This window comes from Gasterosteus aculeatus, chromosome 1 (genome assembly GCF_964276395.1).
Source record: "Gasterosteus aculeatus chromosome 1, fGasAcu3.hap1.1, whole genome shotgun sequence".
Classification (NCBI taxonomy): Eukaryota; Metazoa; Chordata; class Actinopteri; order Perciformes; family Gasterosteidae; genus Gasterosteus; species Gasterosteus aculeatus.
In genome coordinates, this window is record NC_135688.1 from 13,588,040 (window position 1) to 13,607,069 (window position 19,030).

General features: G+C 41.9%; 1 protein-coding gene across 2 annotated transcripts in view; it reads left to right on the plus strand.

Moving 5' to 3' along the window:
- Positions 1-3,292: 3,292 nt before the first annotated feature.
- robo1 (roundabout, axon guidance receptor, homolog 1 (Drosophila)) overlaps positions 3,293-19,030 on the plus strand; it is a 209,171-nt gene continuing 193,433 nt past the window's right edge. For both annotated transcript variants that reach the window (XM_040179226.2, XM_078098242.1), the window contains exon 1: positions 3,293-4,128. The gene's annotated coding sequence lies outside the window, so the exon portion shown is untranslated. The remainder of the gene's footprint in view (positions 4,129-19,030) is intronic.

Here is a 19,030-nt window from a genome sequence, read left to right on the forward strand (position 1 = left end):
CTATGAACCTGCCTTAGCTTCTGATTACGTGCTCGTCTAGGATCAAATCTGATTCCTTAGATTAGAGTCTGAGATGGCACTGACTATTCCTACAGTGAAGAAGGCTAATAGCAGCCACACTTAACTCTATCCTTTGACATAGTACATGAAAGCACACAAGAAATCCCCCTCCCCCCCAAAAAAAATCCATTCATCGACGGGTACTTTTGCATCACATTCCCATTACTAATCGCAAGGCTGGAGGTTTGATCCTAGAATCCTTACGTCTGCATGCCGACTTTTAATGCCAAAGTTGTCCAAACCATCACACCGTAGACGTGTCCTAACAAGGCGAGAGAGCACCCCCTTTTGAGAGCTGAAGCTGTGAACAAAAGTGAGTCTCACCAGATCTAATTGGGACTTTTCGACCGACTGCACCAGCTCTGGCTCCGTTCTTCACGGTGCGGTCACATTTCACATATTTAGACTGCATTTTTTCAAGAGTCGGCCTTCTCTGACTCTTTCCCTCTCGCCGCAATATGCCCACCAGGTATCTCAACTTTGCAGCTGCCGCTGGAACTTGTGTGGAAAACAGACGTTGCCTGAGTGACCCTCTTTGTATGGTTTAAAGAAGCAGATATTGGAGGGCTGTTATTCACACTTGCGTATTGTGAATTGAGGTACTTTTGCATTGGAAAAAGCAGCATGACATTTCATATTCTGGCTGGTTAAAGCTGAACATGTGGCAGTCCTCCTCAAGAGGCGACCTGTGTCAGTCTGCATACAAGTTAATGTTCAAGTCAACCGACGCACAACTGCAACTGCTTCTGTTTCCTCTTAATCTATTCTCCACACACACACAGACACACACACACAGTGTAACGACATCAACAACATTATTACGTTGATGGCAGTTATGGTCCATGTTATATCTTTAAAAAACAGCAGAAAAGGTGCCGTGTTCAGATATCTGCTAAAAGTCTTGTTCGAATCAGTGCAAAGTTTCACACTCTCCCAGCCACCAGCGGCTCCACCAGCAGCTCCACCAGCAGCTCCACCCACAGGATGGACAGTGGTTGGCAGGAGTTAATCACACAACGCATAACAGATTTTCTTAATCTCATAAACAGGTAAAACACCGACATATCGGATAATTTGTATACATGGTGAATACCTGAAATGTACCTGGCCTTTCCTCTGGAGCAGCACCTGTGTACTAAATAAAATAAAAGATCACAGAGTATTATTCTCTTATTTGAGATTCATGATTGACCTCATTGCATGGCATTGCTTTCTTGGTGTTATATGATTAACAAGTTGCAGATGTAGGGGTTTATCCTGCATATCAAGTGTGGTTTCAGTAGCTGACTCTTCAATTTTCCTTTCCATACAGGCACAGAGTGAATATAAATAGATTTGGACTTTAGAAGCCTCTCAAGATCACATTCTAACATATTATGACTGACACATTCAAGGCTATAGATGTGGGTTGCATGGATTCAAGATTCCAACATTGTTAATGATACAATATTCATTTTAGTTTTGATAGCACATTACATAAAATGTACAATGTGAAGACGGACTGGACTGGAAATTACATTGGGATCCCCCAAAAAGAGCAGGTAGATATGGCCCGAGGAATGGAGGTTTGGGTCCCCTGCTGGAGCTGTCGCCCTGCGAGCCGACCGCACATAGGCAAGGGGATTTTGTTTCACAAGACAATCTAGATATATTATGACTTTATTAGGTGAAATGTTGTTTTCATGTTTTGTTTACAGTTTGTTCCGCACCCTCAGGTGGCCAAAGATATCAAAGGTTGCACTTTTAAGCCCAGGGAAGGTGTAATTAATTAATGTCTCAATTCTCAATCTGTGATCTGCATTGTTTTGAAGAAATTTCAAACAGGAGCCTCTTTTGCATACTAATCAAATTAGAAATATTTTCATGAATTGTTGTTAAGTGAGTAAACAATTAAAGACTATTTTCAATTTAACGATTTTGCAAAGAAATGAAACCAATTTGAGACATATGTTAACGTTGTTAAGTAAATTATTGAGCATTATTTTTGTTTCTGATCTGATTCTGAACAGATTTTTGCTCAGTGAAGCCACAGCAGTGTTCCTGTTGGTCTTGTGTACATCGGTGTTGCTTTTTACTTCAGCAGTTTGCAGTTGTCCAATTCAATATCGACAGCCATTTGTCATGTTAGCCTCTATCCAAGGACCTTGAAACTAATTACCTTAAAATAAAATTAAGGATAATTTGTATTAAACAACTGAACAGACAGCACTTCTAATTTGTTTTGATGCATTGAAATGAATTCAGACGTGATACAGCAACCCAGTTGGCATCGCTTCCTAGCAGACACCATATGCAGCATAGAGACGATGGGGTTGAAAGGTCCATGTGTGGGATCATGAGTTTGTGGGGATGAATTAGGAAACAATTGGCGCCCTCCATTCCCTCTGGACAAGACCTCCCTCCCTCTGTGGTCACCGCAGACAACCCTGTTAAGATGCAGAAGGAGAGGGGGAGCACCTGAGTGTCCGCTCAATCCATTGCAAAAAGCCAGCATCAGCAATGATTGACAGTGGAGAGGTTACATCCATATTTACCTTTAAAGAAATACGTGAGATTGTGAAGAGAAAAGAAATATACTGGAGTGCAAAGTGGCTTGGCATTGAATAGCCAAATAGGTAGAAAAAAATAAATAAGAATCTAATGCATGAATTTATAGACTGACTGATTGAAATGAAATGAAATTTTGAAGCAAAAACCTTTTGTCCCATATTTTCCATTGATAGTGTCGGATAAAAAGAGACTTCCTCTGAAATGATGAACATTTTTGAAGACCATTAATGTGTTGCCTCCATTGCACTTTCAAGACTTACTTTTCTGAATGTTTTAAGCTCATAACCAATACACATTTTGTGTCATGAACTGAACACATCACCGGCGTATGGACATTCAGCTTTTGGGTTACTGTATGCAAAATGATTAAAAATGTATATGCCACTTAACTAACCTTCCAGACAGCACTAACAAGTTATTTAGAATTTAATCAAGCAAATCCTGCAATGCACAAATGTGCTTTCGTATCCCCTTATCAGGGGATAATGACCAGAGGGAAAGCGTGCACAGATGCGTGTCAATTTGGGGACACAACTTGCAGGCAGCCGACGTTACCAACTGCAAATACTGGTCGAAAAAAATCTTTCAAAATCAGCGTTAACCTGCTTAAAGGCCACCACGATGTTGCTGGAAGATAAGTGATTGCTCTCAACTGGGAGGGAGGACGAACCAGCTGATTTTCACTTCCAAGTGACCAAGTCATCAGTTCGTGTGCTAGTGCCTGATTTCAGAGCGATCTGGCGCATCTGACAAAACATCAATGTGTGCGCTGTGCTGACACTGCCGGGCCACTAAACGGATGTGTGTCCACATGTTTCTGATGACCGACAAGACTGATGACCAACATGATTGTTCAAGTAGGAAAATTTGTTATAGCTTCAAAAACATTCGCGTTCAAAAGATGCAAGTAAAGCACCCAAAAAAACGTACGTTGGATTAGATGCACGTGGAAGCACTTGAGGAAGGGATCCCCTTAAGACCTGAGAAACTTATTATTTAATAATTCCTTTCATTGTGGTTTCATTGATTAGGACCCCTTGCCGTTTCAGAGCCGTTGTGAGGGGTCTGACAGGCGGCATGTGGGTGGTTAGGCGCAGCTTTAGGACCCGGGAGGCTGACGCGGCTGCTCCCTGCAGGAGGAGAAGAAGCATGGGCACATTTGTATGCGCCGGCGCTCCACCGCTGCACTAACTGCTCCGCGCACACACAACGGCTCGGGATATTCTTTTTTTTCCTTTTCTTCTTCTTCCACCCTGCAGGATAAGCCTCAACAAAGGACGCTGGTTTGCTTCGAGTTTTCAGTGGTTTTGTTTCTAGTGAAAAATAAAAGGATAATAACAAGCGCCCAGTCAAAGTCGCTCGATCACCACAGTCACCGGCTGCACGTTTCCTCGGGTTTTCCTCCTCCGCAACGTGCGCAGCGAGTAAAAGTTTCACGGACTCCGCCGTTATGGATCACGTCTGCTGTTAAGGCACAAAACACACGTGCAAGAGCCCCCCCGCACCATTTTGGAGAGGGTAAGTTGCATTAAATGTGCTTGTCTGTAAATAACGCTTCTACACGCGCAGCAGTTTGGTGAAAGCAAAGGTGCGCGTCGCTCTTTCTGCAGCTGTGCGCGGTTGTCGGTCTGATTCATACAGGCTGCGCTGCTGTTGATCTGACTATACAGCGCGCTTACACACACCAGCTCTGCATACGGCACGGGGACTTTACGCAAATCCGGAGTAGACAGACCCAAGTATGCACAGTTAAGACGTATAAAGCATTGATCCGATGCGTAGCCGTCATGTAATGTAGCGGCCAGTGTTGTGTTGTGTTGTGTTGGGATTCGACAGGTGTCCCTGTTCCCTGTCACAGCAGCTTGTTGACACGCTGAAATGACAGGAGCTGTCCCCTGTCTTGGTGGTGCTGAAAGTTTTCTAACCGGCCACACATGGCTCGTTGAAATCAAAGAGACACGCACACACGCGCTTTGTAGTAACTGCAGAAGGAGAACAATGGTGTTGGTGGTTAAATGCCCAATGCTTCCAGGTGATTCATCCATCAGCCTGAAGGCAGCGAGGGATCCACGGTCTGTGTGCGGGGACACTAACTCAGCGAGCTCAATCGTCCTGAATGCAACGTCTCAGCAGTGATAATCAATCAATTTGAATCAATACAGTTCAGATGAACACAGTAAGGAATCCTTTAAGTGAAAAGCCAGAAAACGCTGTGTGTCTCTTGAATTTACAGTCAATAATAATATTTTATTCAATATTAGTTACTGTGCAAAAATGCATCGTATTCAAGTTAATGTTGCAGAATGAGTTTCCCCTTTTCTGCGTCATCTGTTATGAACTTCTAACAAACACATTGCACGCAAAACAGAAGCGTTCTGCTAGTCTGTGTTTTTATATAGTCCTATCTTTGCTAAGAAGACTTTTCTATTTGTGGTCAACCATTTGTCTTGTCTATCGGGTGCTGTGTCGTCCCCTGTCACCCACTGTGAGGAGTCTCCCCATGGTGATCGCTACGATCATTAATCCGACTTCTTGCCCGCTCTCAGATTTAGAAAACATCTGTGAGGATTTCCGTCCGCATTTGCTGTGACATCGCTTCATATTTTCTCCTCGTGCCCATTTCCCAGACTGTCATGTCGTGATATTGCGTGAATCTTGCCTGTCTTGGGATGAGTTTGCCACAGTGGTACTTTACAGGTTGATTCATTTTCCCAGAGAACTGAAGAGCCTTTTTTTTTATCTGCTCCATCAGTTGCAGTGATGGAAGAGATGATGGGGGTGGATTGGTGGACTTTCCAATCAATGCTTTCCTTTCATTTTATATCACAGTACCAATCACTTGCCAACTTTGCTTTGCTTCAAGCAGGCATTGTGTGTGTTTGCATTGTGTGGATTTATATTTGGACCTCCATTATTTTTTTCATACCATACATTATTATTGACAATGGTAAGAATAGATATTCTTAATTCAAATTATTTTGTATTTGCTTGACATTTGTTACATTACAAAGAAAAACGCTTTATACTAATTATATTTTGCTTCACTCCATTTTTTTATCTTCCCCTGCACATCTGGTCTACATGTTTTTATTTTCTTTGTCGTGAACGCGTCTTGAATGGCACTAATTAAGTTCAAAAATGTCAACCTCAACACAAATGAAATACAGATGAATGAGAAATTAGGGGCGAATTCAAGGAGATAATAAAATAAATGAAAATCCCTTTATGTGCAGCTTACTTCTGCCTTTGTTTGTGGGATGGATGACTTTTCCAACTGTGAACTGCTGGTCACACGTCTCTGGTTGCCTGGGTAAATCTCTCTAATCCAGCGAGGCGGACCAGATATGCCTTCATGGCAAGTTTGGGGCTTACGGGCGGAATTGGAATTGTGTGTGTGGCAGGCAAAGCAGAACATTAATAGATTTCATCTAACAGGATTAGTGATATTTGGGAATAAGACAGGAGGCAGGAAATGAATAAGACATTAAACCCCAGTGAGCAAAACCAACAACACTAACTTAAGTGTGAATAAAGATTCTTATTCAGGCACGGAAACTTTTCTCTCATAAATCCCTTTCAACTGATTAGCTGAATTATGATTGTTTGTAACCACGTTTCCTGTTTGTGAAAACACTCATTTTGCCTTATTGATATTCACTGGTAGTGATGATTGAGAGTAGTGCAGGAAAACCGGCACTCTCTTTCTAACACAAAAAAACGAGAAAAAACCCCTGTAATAACCTTTTGTTTGGTGAAAATGATATAGGAAGTAACCATCACTCTCCATCTTCCTTCCACCCTGAAGATGTTCAAAAGCCCTCAGGCGCCGACGATTGATTTCTGTTATATTGTTTTTATTTTTCATTCCAACGCTATTCCAAATGAAATCACTGTCCTGCAAGGTTGGGTGATTGAAAAGCTGCAGTTCCCCGTCGTCTGTGCCTCATCCCCACCGAGCCCCGAGGCTGCGGGTCCAACATCGGGGAGATCCTGTTCCCTCTGACACGTGACCTCACGTGCAAAAGGTCGAGCGCTGCTAGCTGTCGGCAGGTCTCATCATTCCCCCATGACATGGTCATTATGGTGCCCTCTGGATGGCATGTCCGTCAGACATGCTACCAAGTTAATCAGTCATGTCTAGAGGGAGTTGGGGTTTGTTTGCTGGTAAGAGTTTGTCATTAATTTGCAGGTCAGGATACACTTGAGACAGATTATAATGTCTAATTACATTTAAATACTACAGTGTGTCATGAGGCAATGAAAGTATTTTTGTTTTTATTTCATTCAGCAATTATTCCTCCCACAAATAATTCAATTATTTATATTCATCGCGGTGCTTCCACTTAACAGCATGACAAATGGAAATCAATGAATCAAAGACATAAACACACCAAGGACTTCAGCAGAATAATATGCTGTGAGTTAAGAATAGCAGACATCATGAACAGCAACAGTGCAAGAAGAAGAGGATGCAGGCCGTAGAGTAGAGGAGGATGGGGAGTGGAATGGAGATGCTGATCAAAGACGTGGATTAAGATATCTTCAGTTGCCTCTCAAGGAGATTCGGTGTTGTGTAAATCAAACAGGCAATCTGCAGCACCAGCACGAGATTAATGCTGTTAATGCTAAAATGTACCCGGAAGATTGCTCTCCAAAATAAATAATCATAATATAATCTGTGTGTGTGTGTGTGTCTGGAAGCAGGTATAGTTTGCCAAAAGCTCAGGTTTCTTTTCAAGCATGGTAGAACTAGATCTCAATCCACTGATATGGCTTTTGTTTTATAATGTATTAACGAGGACGAGGACATAGATGTTCAACGGTCGGATAGACCAGTTTGCTTGGGCCAACTGGTTTGTATTTACTCGATGAACACACTGTCATGGAAGAGGAATTCTCTCTGTAACCCAAATTTGGAACGTCATCCAGATGTGGAGCTCAGTAAAGTCTGAAATAGAAGTGCTAGAAAATGTCAAATGAAAAAATAATTTGCTTATATTGCTCCACAACGTACACTAAAATAAACCACATAAAGGGTGATTTTGATCAGTAGTAGTCTGCACTAAAACACTCTCTGCGCCTCACTGTACAAATGTACAAATATACAAAATACTTTTAAAATCGCCACCAAAACGTAGCGGCCTGCCACTTAGCATTAAAGGAAATGTATTGGGAGTAACCCTTTGTGACAGACGGCTGTCCTATCCGGGGGCTTGTGTTGTACACCTGCTGTAAGCTGTTTCGTGCTCCTGCATTGGGCGATAAGCTCCTGCCGGCTGAGCTGCCTCTGCATGCTTACCTATGCCGAAAATCTCACGGGCCGACTAACCATTCTGTAGAGGCAAAAGGCCTCCGTTGTTCACTGTCAACCCCAAGATGCTGGACATCACATGATACCTTCTTATCTTTAGATTATGTCAAAGAAATTTAAACTAAACTAAAACATAACATTTTACTCCTCTGCTGTAATAAGGTCTCTTAGATTTGCTTTAATCATTTTTGGGCTATTTAATTGTTCCTCTGGGTCCTGATTCAAATGACAAAATAACATAGTAGTGAGTTCAAAGGAAACATCTTTAATTTGAGGTTTTGATAGTTTTGTCTTTCAATTATGTGTATGCAAAATGTGTTGGAAACAATGCTAATGTTAGAACACCAAGCTCTCTCGCCAGATCGCCTCGCTCGCCAGCTGAATGCTGTTCTAAAACTGAATACATTTTTTATTAAACATACTTGTTATGAGAATTATCCTCGCAACGGCGGCTTAAAATAGAAGTCAAAGTCACCCAGTGACTCCACCCAAGTGTATTGCCCTTAAATCTTTCTATTTTTTAAACTTGAAAATGTGTTTAACTGTGGACATACCTTCAGCAGCGGGTGGGCGTCCCCACTACCAGCGATTGGTGGGATGTCTGTTGTCTATTATTTTGTTTTCCTTCTTGTTGTAAGGTGCTGCATATTTACCAGGTTTTCAAGTCATGAAACCAGTTTGGATCCCTGTGGGAGGCACTGCACTGTGCTTGGAGTATTTTTACATTACCAAGTTTTTAAGTCTCACTTTGAGGCGGTTTGAAATGTGGAAATGAAGCAGAAAGAGGCTACAATACTTTTCTGTATCCTAGCTGTTATTCCTTTTCTCTCTCCCTCCGACTCCTCAGGCTTTAATTCCCCCCTTTCAAGTTTTAGTAATATCACTGATCCCTGGCTAACTACTAGGTGACGAGACTCCCTAAATCCTTATCCCTAGTCATGACGTGTGCTCCATGTTACGTGAACCGTGCATTCTATCATAAGTAATCTGCCTTTTATGGTGCAACACATTGAGGAGACTGAGTAAGCGATCCGTCAAGCACACAAAAACACACGGCAAGGTCACTTTTGCAGGCTGCTATTTGCATGCTCTTGTTTGTCTCATGCAGTATCTATTAAACATTGTGGCAAAGTTTGTACATGAAACAACAGAGACTTGTTTGATGTCAATACCCAATTCCAGATGGGACGAGGAAGAGTACACCGCTGGTTGGTGTGTGTTGTCGGTCTGCATCTCAGATGCCTGCGCTGCTCTAATTTTCTAACAAAAGTGAAATTGTTTCGGTGTATGTGTGCACATTCATTTGTACCATGATTGCAAAAATCCTCTCGCATACATGAATGACAATCATCCGTCGTTGACAATGCATACGCCCCTACTTTACGTGTGCCTATGAGAGCCTTTGTAGTGTGTCCTGTAAAGTATGAGGCAGTCTGTGGGAACACTGGGCCCCAACAACATAGGCAATCCGTTAAGGAGCACATCATCTTCTCTAAGCTCCCTAAGGCAAAGGCCCCCTTTGAAGCAGCTGAGAACAAAGAATAAAATGTGCAGTGTTAGCATTGAACCAGGTAGATAAATATGTGTAATAGATACGGTGCAATGAGCTCTCTATGTCTTCTCCAGATCAATGGTCATTATGTGTCCTGCACTGGTTCCTGGAGAGCCTGTTTCTCCTCATGTGTGTGCACATTTTCTGTGTTTCAGTTGCACAGTGATGGGCTGGCGTGGGCCCGTGGACATCGTTTGTCCCCTTTAATTACACGGAGGTAGAGATTTTTATTTATGGTAAGGGCACGGGGGAATAGCCCCCTGCACCCGCCCCCCTCCACCACCCCCTTACCCCGAGGCCTACTGCTCTTAGCACTGATGTTGGACGATGTTCAAAAAACAGATGCTACCCCATGATTTCTGAGTGTTTGTACTAATGAGGCGCTCCACAAGGCTATCTTTCAACCCCTTTTAATGGTTGTTCAGCCTGATTTAATGTGTGGTTTTATGGATGGAGCAGTGGTATCCAATCCTTCTCATCACCCAGGGATATACTGAAGCCCTCAGTGTGACAGTTTACACTATAATCCTTACGCAGGCTCATGATAAGTCTGCTGCCTCACTTCAAGACTGACACTGTGCGTTGTCTTTATACTTTCCACTTGACTATCTTCTAAAAAACATTTTTTAAAGCTGTTGCTTATATGAAAATTAACTTGCAGAGATCTTTAAAAATATATAATCACTCATTTTTTCCCCTGAATGGCATCCCTTATTGTGAAGTCGAAATGCAAGCAGCTTGAAAACAAATCTTTGGTGATCACTTATGTGTCTTATCTGATAGTTGGCTGACCTTTCCCTGACAAGCTACTCTGGTCTAAAGTCACACACAAACAAGCCTCATCGAGAGGGTACATTGGCCTCAGCATTATGGTTGCAAAATTCCAGGAATATTCAAAGTTTGAAATTTTCCATGGGAATTAACTGGAATATATGGGAATATACAGGGATATACAGGAATTAAAGGGAATATTCAATAATCCATGGTAATTAGCAGGAATAAACGGAAGTTTTGGGGTAATTTAACTGTATTCACCTTGTCATATTACAAAGCCCTTACCTCCGGCATCTCTATGAAATGACCAAGACAAAAGGACCGCCCCAATATTGAGTGTTCTCAGCATGGATGTTAATTATATTGGCAATGCTGGTATGCTCGTACCTTGTCCTGTGTGTGCGCGTCCTGCCCGTATTTAAGTGTGTGACGGGAAGCGTCCGGGAGTCCGGCTCTAATTCCCAGTGGTGTCCATCAGAGCGCCGTCCCTCGAAGCTCCGACAGAAGGAGCTATTATTTTCTCATCGCCCTGGTGGCCCAAGTCCCCCGGGAGAGGCCTCCCCCACGTGACTGACAGCTCCGTAAACACAGCCAGCCGCGGGGTGACTGAGTGAGACCTCACCGCAGTGACGCCCTTGTCCCGCCTTTTCTCCCTCCTCCTCTCCCTCCTCCCCGGACTTCTCATCTCTTTGTGTCTCTCCATCGCGACCTCTTCCACACCTCAACCTCCCCGTTCACCTGCCCGGGGTCAGAGGTCACTTATTTTAAAGTAATGCTGCATGTAACCTTGCAGCACCCTTGCTAGCAGCTGACCGAGAATCAACCACCCCGACACACTGATACTTTTGTCATCCATTATTTTTTCTCTCTCTCTCTTAGCTCCATTAATATAGTATCATAACAGCTTAGCATATGATATTGCAGGGGGCTGTCCCGGCTCTCATGTGTGTCAGGAGGTCTAACTTCAGTGTAACTAAGACAGATGACTGTGTCAAGGTTGTTTCCCAGAAGGTCTGCGGGGGGAGTAGTTCTCTTCCCAAGCTTCTCTGCTCCCTCCAATTTGTGGGATTCGTTGGACAAACACTGCGCATTGTAACAACGGAGATCTACGTCCGGGTACGGGAGACATGAATATACGCTCTGAGTCTGGTTGCCAGTTTGTGAGTCTGCTCGTCCGTGTGCACATGTGCTGTTCATGCCTGTGTACGTCCGTGTGCACATGTGCTGTTCATGCCTGTGTATGTGCGTGTGCAAGAACACTGTTCTGAATCTTTTGGGAATAATCCTCTTTTTGAAAAAATGTACGAGAAAATAATTGTAGAAAAACTAATTTAGCGCTGACCTTCATTTGGAATGAATGTTAATTTCAGATACATTAATGTGAATGATTGATTGATATTTTGTCATATTTAAATGTTAATTTTGTATAATTAAAATGTATTTAAACTCCTTAAGGCAACTATTCAAGGTCAAATCTGTATCTGCCTACATACATCCAGTGTGTACATTGACAATCAGGAAAATGATGTTTGCCTTCAACCTCTGGTATCTTTTCAATTGCTCTATTCCACATTGTATGAATGTCAAACAACCTTTATTGTTGGAAAACCATTTTTACCTTTTGCCGATTGTCACTGTCAGTTAAGGTAATATCTTCATTCCTATCTCATGCATGAACTTTTCTTCAACTCGGGAAATGTTTTTAGAAGTTGTCCTTGTTGTCATCAGTATATTTTTACCAGCGTATATATTTTCCTTCTCTATCTCTGTTTTGCAGATCACGCAAATACGAGTTATTTCCATTTTACATCTTATTTTGAATAATAATACAGATATTACAGATACTGAAAGGCACTTTACATGGTAATGGAAAGAGAAATATAAACTGTAAAAATAAATAACCGGATAAAAACAACGACAACCATGAAAGACAGATGAGGGATTAAAAGCGGGATTGCCTCCACGCAGTTCTCCATATGGTGAAAGTCAAAGACCAACAGCTAACAGCGCAAACAGTCCAAACGCTTCAGACAACAGTGCCGACAACAATTCTCAACTCATTAGTTCAGATCCAACAATTCCACCATATTGCTTTGCCTCTAGATGTGTAACATTTACATATGCTGGTATAGAGTGTACGACTTGTCAACACCAGTAATCCACAAGTTCCTTTGTTGAGTGATTCTGGATATGTGATTCCAATGGAAATGTGAACTTTTACCTTATAATATCCTTTGATGCACCTACCAGCTATCGTACTGCGTGTTGTTTATTCCATGGATGGAAAGATCTTGTGGTTCTCATGGATGGCACGTTCTCATCACTCTGTGTTCCTTCGACTTCAGTGATGATAATTTTTGTTACCTCGAAACACATTTCATCGCATTACAAGAGACAGACGTGACAGTCGACAGATTCACTAGGGAATACTCCTGCTTCACCCTTGAAATTCTCATTTCTTTTTAAGTTTTGTAGCTGCATTACTAACCTTTCTTTTTATGATTTACATATTTGTTTTGTTGTTATTAAACAGCTGGCCAAGGGCATCACATTGGAAAATGATTCACTTCGCTAACAACGATGTTGATCAATGTGTATTCTTACGGTTGAAAATGAATATATAAAGCATTAACAATGTAACGTCAAACCATAACATTCTCAACTTTATGTCCTCTGCCTGTGAAACCCAATTGAGAACTCTCAGTCACCGTGGTTTGGGTTTGGGAAACCACTTCATCGCTATCTTGGACTTAATGGCTTAAAATCATGTCAACTAACTCATGAGAATTAGATGATTGAACACTCAGTTTGTGACAATACAAACTTTAAACTGTTACCTTAGATTAGCATTCAGACCAAAGTCAGTGTGTGTGTATGTGTGTGGGCGAGGTTGAGTAACCAATCACTATTCCTGACAAAGAAACGTTCTGCAACACAAACTTCAGTTTTATTTACTGTATTAGACAAACTAAATATAAGTGTCATGCTTGTCTCTGTATATTTTCGTGTAACCCACTCACGAGGATTAAAAAGGCAACAACAAGGACGCTGTATTTTGCTCTTTCTGATTCATGCGCAGATCTTGAAAAAGAATTAATAACACAACCACCCAGGAGCCATCCAACACTGTAATGAGCCACTTTATGTTAATGCTGCTCCGTGAAGCATGTGAGTGCAAAGTTATTTCAAGGAGTGGGAAAGTCCTCTACAGCACAATGAATATTCAACTCAGACTTTGCCTGCCTGAGTCGCAAGATAAATACAGAGGGAGGAATCTGTGAAATGCTCTTCTTGTATTTGTGCTGTTAACAATCACTAAGGCGGTGCGGGTGACAGGCTTTGTAATTGACAATTTTACTTTGCTGGTGGTATAATTTCATGGAACGCAAACAGGAAGGATTGGCAGAAGAAAATCATTTTTGGGCAAAAGAGAACGAATGTTCAGTTGTAGGAAGAAAATTACCTTAAGCACATTCACATTCACAAGAATATTTGCATGGAAGATTCTCAGAGAAAACGTCAAAGAAACAAAGTTTTTGCCCACTTTGACCCTGATGTTCAACTGTCAATGTGCGAATACTCTAATTAACAAGAACCTTGGAGCATTTTAATCTCTGGGTTTTGGGGTATCATTGTGTATTAACTTTAATAAAGCTCTTGCAGCTAATTAGATGAATGTGCTTATTTGTAATCTGGATAATATGAACACATTTTTACAAAAGCTCAATCGGTCATTCTAGCTAATTACTGGGTGCGTGGAAGCTCTAATTGATGAATTTTGCGGCTGCCTGTGGATGACACACTGTGGCTGCTGCTCCTGTTTGTGCACCACACCGGCTTGGAATAATGTCATCTAATTCTCACGGAGAGATGATGTGCTGTGCTGAAGGCTGACAGTCCCGAAGAGGAGAACTCACCGCGTCACGGGCTTGTTGAACCACATGCATGTTGAGGACCGCTGCACCTGCGTCAGCGCAGGGACACTACAAACCCACTGACTTCTCATTATCTACCTGAGGGTTTTCTGCTCTGTGTCGATCTCCGCAACTGCAGCTGTTTATGCCCGTATAGTTTTCATGTCTCATATCGCACATTTGATCCCTGTTTGTCGGAGCATGAACGTCTACCGCTATGAGATGTCGGGCCAGTGGTTTGAATTTAGCGTGGGGGAACGAACAACTGAAGCGCTTTTTAAACTGGTCACCTGCTGATATACAAAGTAATACTTGAAGGGTTTGGCTGTAAGTAAAAACTTGGAAAGATAAAAGTAATAGTCCTTCACATGTTTAAAACATTTTGACTTTACACGTTCGTATTTGATTAAAAGTGGTTCTCCTTGCTATGAAAGTTGCCTTTCATTAGATCTTCTACACTTGTTTAACGCCGTCTGTACCTTGCCTTCTGGCCCGATGACATCATCTGAGTAATTTTCTTGTGCTTGGCACGATTATGCAGCTACTTTCACAGGCTAAATAATAGTCCTCATTCAGGTAACCTCATCTTGTGTAAAATCTGTGGCCATTATATGTTAAATATGTTACCGTCCCCTTTAAGAATGTCCTGTTGAATAGTTATAGATTGTCGCAATACAGAGACAGAGGTGAACATGTACATAAGGGTTATTAAGAACAACAATGAAGCATTTAATTACTTTCCAGTCACTTCCCATCCCCTCTTCATTGGGTGCTACCTTCAACGTGGTAGAAGATTCTTTCCTCTTTATTTTCATTTAGCTTCTACTATCTAATCTAATCATTACATAAAATACCTTTTTTATTTCGACATATGGTTTGAATAAGATGCCAACAGTAAAGTATGTAGGGATGCTTTTAAGAAACAAACCATGGGGCAAATGAGGGGTACATTATTATGTCTGTCCATTCCTGCTCCATGCATGTGATGAATCATTTGATCCTCTAAGAACTGCTTGTCTTAAATTTGCTGTAACTAGAAGTAATTGCCTCGATAAATATATCTAATTCTTCAGCTTTGATTGGTTGAAAATATGTTTCTTCAGGATGATGACGTTTGATGCAGAGTACCAGTGTTGTATTGCAGGTATAGCATCAGTACGCCCCTGACAACATTAACTTTAACAGTGAAGATAAATTAAACGCTGTTCACTTCAAAGACAATAAGATGTATGACGGATTAAACAAGCAAAAGCTGGATATACTGTGGGAAAATCTTTGGGACTGGCCCAATTTGGAACAGATGCCTACAGTCATGTTGTCCTCAGTTTGCCTGTGTACTTCTGCATTCTGTTTATTCAGCTCGCGGCGTTCTCTGACAGCTGTGCCGAAATGAGCTCCTTAAAGTTAGAAATAGGCTCATGTGAAGGAAAAAAAAACTGACTTACACAACCAGCGGTGTGACACCTCCTACAATACTCATCATCAAACATCAAATTGAAGAGATGAACAACCAAAACAAGCTGTTACTATGATCTGTACACAGACTGTAAATGTGGAGTATGCCGAGACGTTATAGTGTGTCACATGAGCCCCTCTGGAAGCCGTACCTATTTATAAGTTATTACAACAGAGCAGTTTGGAATTCATCAGGGCATGTGGGAGACAGGGGGAGATTGCCAGCCAGTGTCTATTAGAGTGAATGAAACCTCTGCTTCTCCCGTCCTGCAGAAAGTGCATCTGAAACACACTATTAACTTTTCCATCGCTGATGTCACTTTTTATTGCCCCGTGGTTTCAGGTCTTGCCGAATTGGCAGGCTCTGCATGCTCTGCATTACAAAGCCAGATAGATGCTTATGTCAGAGCACAGAAACACGGCGATGATGGAGATATTATTCGGAGGATTTAATTTGCCAGAGTGGCTTGGTAAAGTGCACCCTTATGGCGATTAATGCAAAACGCTGCTGCACTATGCTATGGGATAAAAAAAAAATCATCTTTCTGATGTGTATTGCAAATGAATGCAAATTTAAACACCCTAGCTGCATTTGTGCATTAAAGAATTTAGCATTGTAAGCGGGACATATCTATGTTCATTATCCTTGAAATGAAATGTGAGGTTATTTCAAATGACTAGCCTACCAAAGTCATCTTTGGTTCCCTTTAGCCATCCATTTTTTAAATATGCGGTATATGATAAATGTATGGGGTATATCACACACCCCATACTATTGTATGGTAGCCTAATAGATTTTAAAACCTGGTGAAAGAGGTCATGGAGTGTTTTTTCCAACAAAGGCAGCAGTACATTAATAATAAATAAAGTTGACATAGATTTGGGACTAAAGTATTGGAAAATACCTCTGCGCTCAGTTTAGCTGCTCGAGGTGAGATTGAGTAGTTCATAGGATGAGGTTCATCAATTATTACCAAGCGTACAGACATATTGGCTCATGTCACATAATCCACTTAAGGGTGATTCATTACAAGTATTATTAATGAAAATGTATTAACGACAATAGGCCTGTGATTGCGCCATGAGGGCTTAAACCAACTGTCTTGGGACCCGCCACTGCTTTGCATATGGCGGAGGGTGTACTGCGCGCTGCTTTTGTGCGCGGCACAATGGTGAGTGGCATTTGAACACGCGTCTGCTGCATTGTGCCCGGGTAATTAACATTGCATAATCTACCTGCTTACAAAGCAACTTTTTTTTGTAATTAGAATTATGATTGCAGGAGGATAATGACAGCGATTCTACCAAAGATAATGACTGTTTTTTTTTCGCAGTTGCTGCATTGTTTGTACAGCGGACTTCTGACATATGGGACACAAAAGGACACAATAGCACAGAGCGACCACCTTTGTTCCTGCTCAGGCTGACCCAATGACTGCAGACAAATTGCGCTGAAGGCCGTCCAAGTGATGCCAATGCAGGGAAAACGGTTCAGGCACAAGAGAATGGGACCACATTGTAAAAACCTCAGTGGACGTTCACTGACTGTGAAAGTTTGAACAAAGAACCTATAAGTGCCGAGTGCTTTTTCACTGCTATATTACTGTTTCTGAGTAAAACATTTCTGTTGGGCTGCTCTGAGTGGATATTATATCACGGCTAAGACATTTAAGAGAAAACATAAGCTCTGGTTGCTCAGATACGTAATACATTTGGATTGGTCTCTATGGCAATAGGCTTCAGTATCATGGTAAGAATAGTTGACCTTCTCCCAGCTTTTCAAAATGATTTTATAGTGTATCGGTGCTAAATATGATCGGATGTTCGTAGGGGAATACTAAAAAAAAAACAATCCTAGAACCAACCGTCTGTGTCGTGATGGAAATGTAATTGTCCTTTAAAGAGATGGTGGAGCATTTATTCAAATAAATTAAGCGTTGTCAGAGACGGGATCCTGATAGGAGCAACGTACGCCTGCAGCGTCCATGGCTGTGCAGTCAGTGGGGACAGGTCCACGGAGCAGACTGTGGACTAATCCATCACCGCCAGCAAGGGGGCTTGGGGCCAAGCGCTTGGCTTCTCCCTTCAGGAAATAATCAGCTTTTAATTTATCACAGATCACATTCATGGGAAGACGGATCACTGCAGGGAGGCCACGTGTGACCAGAGCCATCTCCCCATTTATGCTGTGTGCTTTTGGCTCTTCTAATTTATTCTAATTTGTTTTTTTTCTCATATTTCCATCATTTTGCCAGTTTGCCAAAAAACCCTTTACCCTTGTTAAATTATAGTCATTTTAACATATTCCATCTTCTTCAACATGTTCTAAAAATCTGTCCACCATTAGGAGCACTTCTTGTAACCGGCCGACACTACACGCCACACAGTGGCACACAGTAAAGCAGCTTCTTTCCTGTGGACCAGATGGAGAATATGAAATTATGTCACCTGCAAGGCGTCATGATGGTTTTTGGTCCCCGTGTGTTGCCACAGTCTGTGCGGATGTGGAGGGGGGGAGTTCAGCCACATGTCACTCACCATCCCCACTGATCACTTTACTGATCCCAGGCAGGTTAATCCTTTTATTGTAATGAAGTGAGGAAGCATAATGTACTGTGAATGTGAGACGCTTAATCCACCGTTGGCATTTTTATGAGGGAGGAGTAGCCATGGTGACATGGAGGACAGAGTGCTTGCGAGGCAAAGGAACTATCCATCAAAACATGACGCTGACATAGCACAACAGAGAAGCACGTATAGTGGACGAGGACATTTGCATTTGTGTCCGCGCTTCAAGACGGACTTCTCTTGTTTCTACTGCTCTGGAGTCAGTGGCATCAGTTGGTAGCTTCGAGCTCGCCGTAGTTACAACAAGAGCCACGCCTGCTAAATGCCAGTTGGGACAGTTGTAACAACAGCGCGCTATTGCAGTAAAAGAGTGAAATACTATGTGCACACCCCACTGACAAGATAAACACATGTTTCACGGATTTTGACTTGATATATATCAACTTGTAAATAAGTTGGTAGGATATAGTTAGCGAGTGAAAGGACTACACGCAAAGAAATAGATATAATACTGCATCCATCTCCTCAAAAGAACAGTTTATTAAGTGCAGATGCAGCATGAGATAAACACAGCGTCAAACACGCTGTAAACAAAAGCCAATAACTCATAAAAGAGCATGATATCCCAATTATCCCTCTCTTTTTCATCTGATGTGTTCGCTGCGGCATTTGTCAATGGTGAACTCTGGATTGAATTCTGATACTTAACTTGAATTACTCTGAACTCTTGTGCGTGGATGAGCAGTGGTGGTGCAGCAAAATCCATTGTTTTCGTCCAGTCTCTCTTCATATTAAGAAAAGTACAGTTCAAATGAGCAACTTATTTTTCTTATAATAGTATCCACA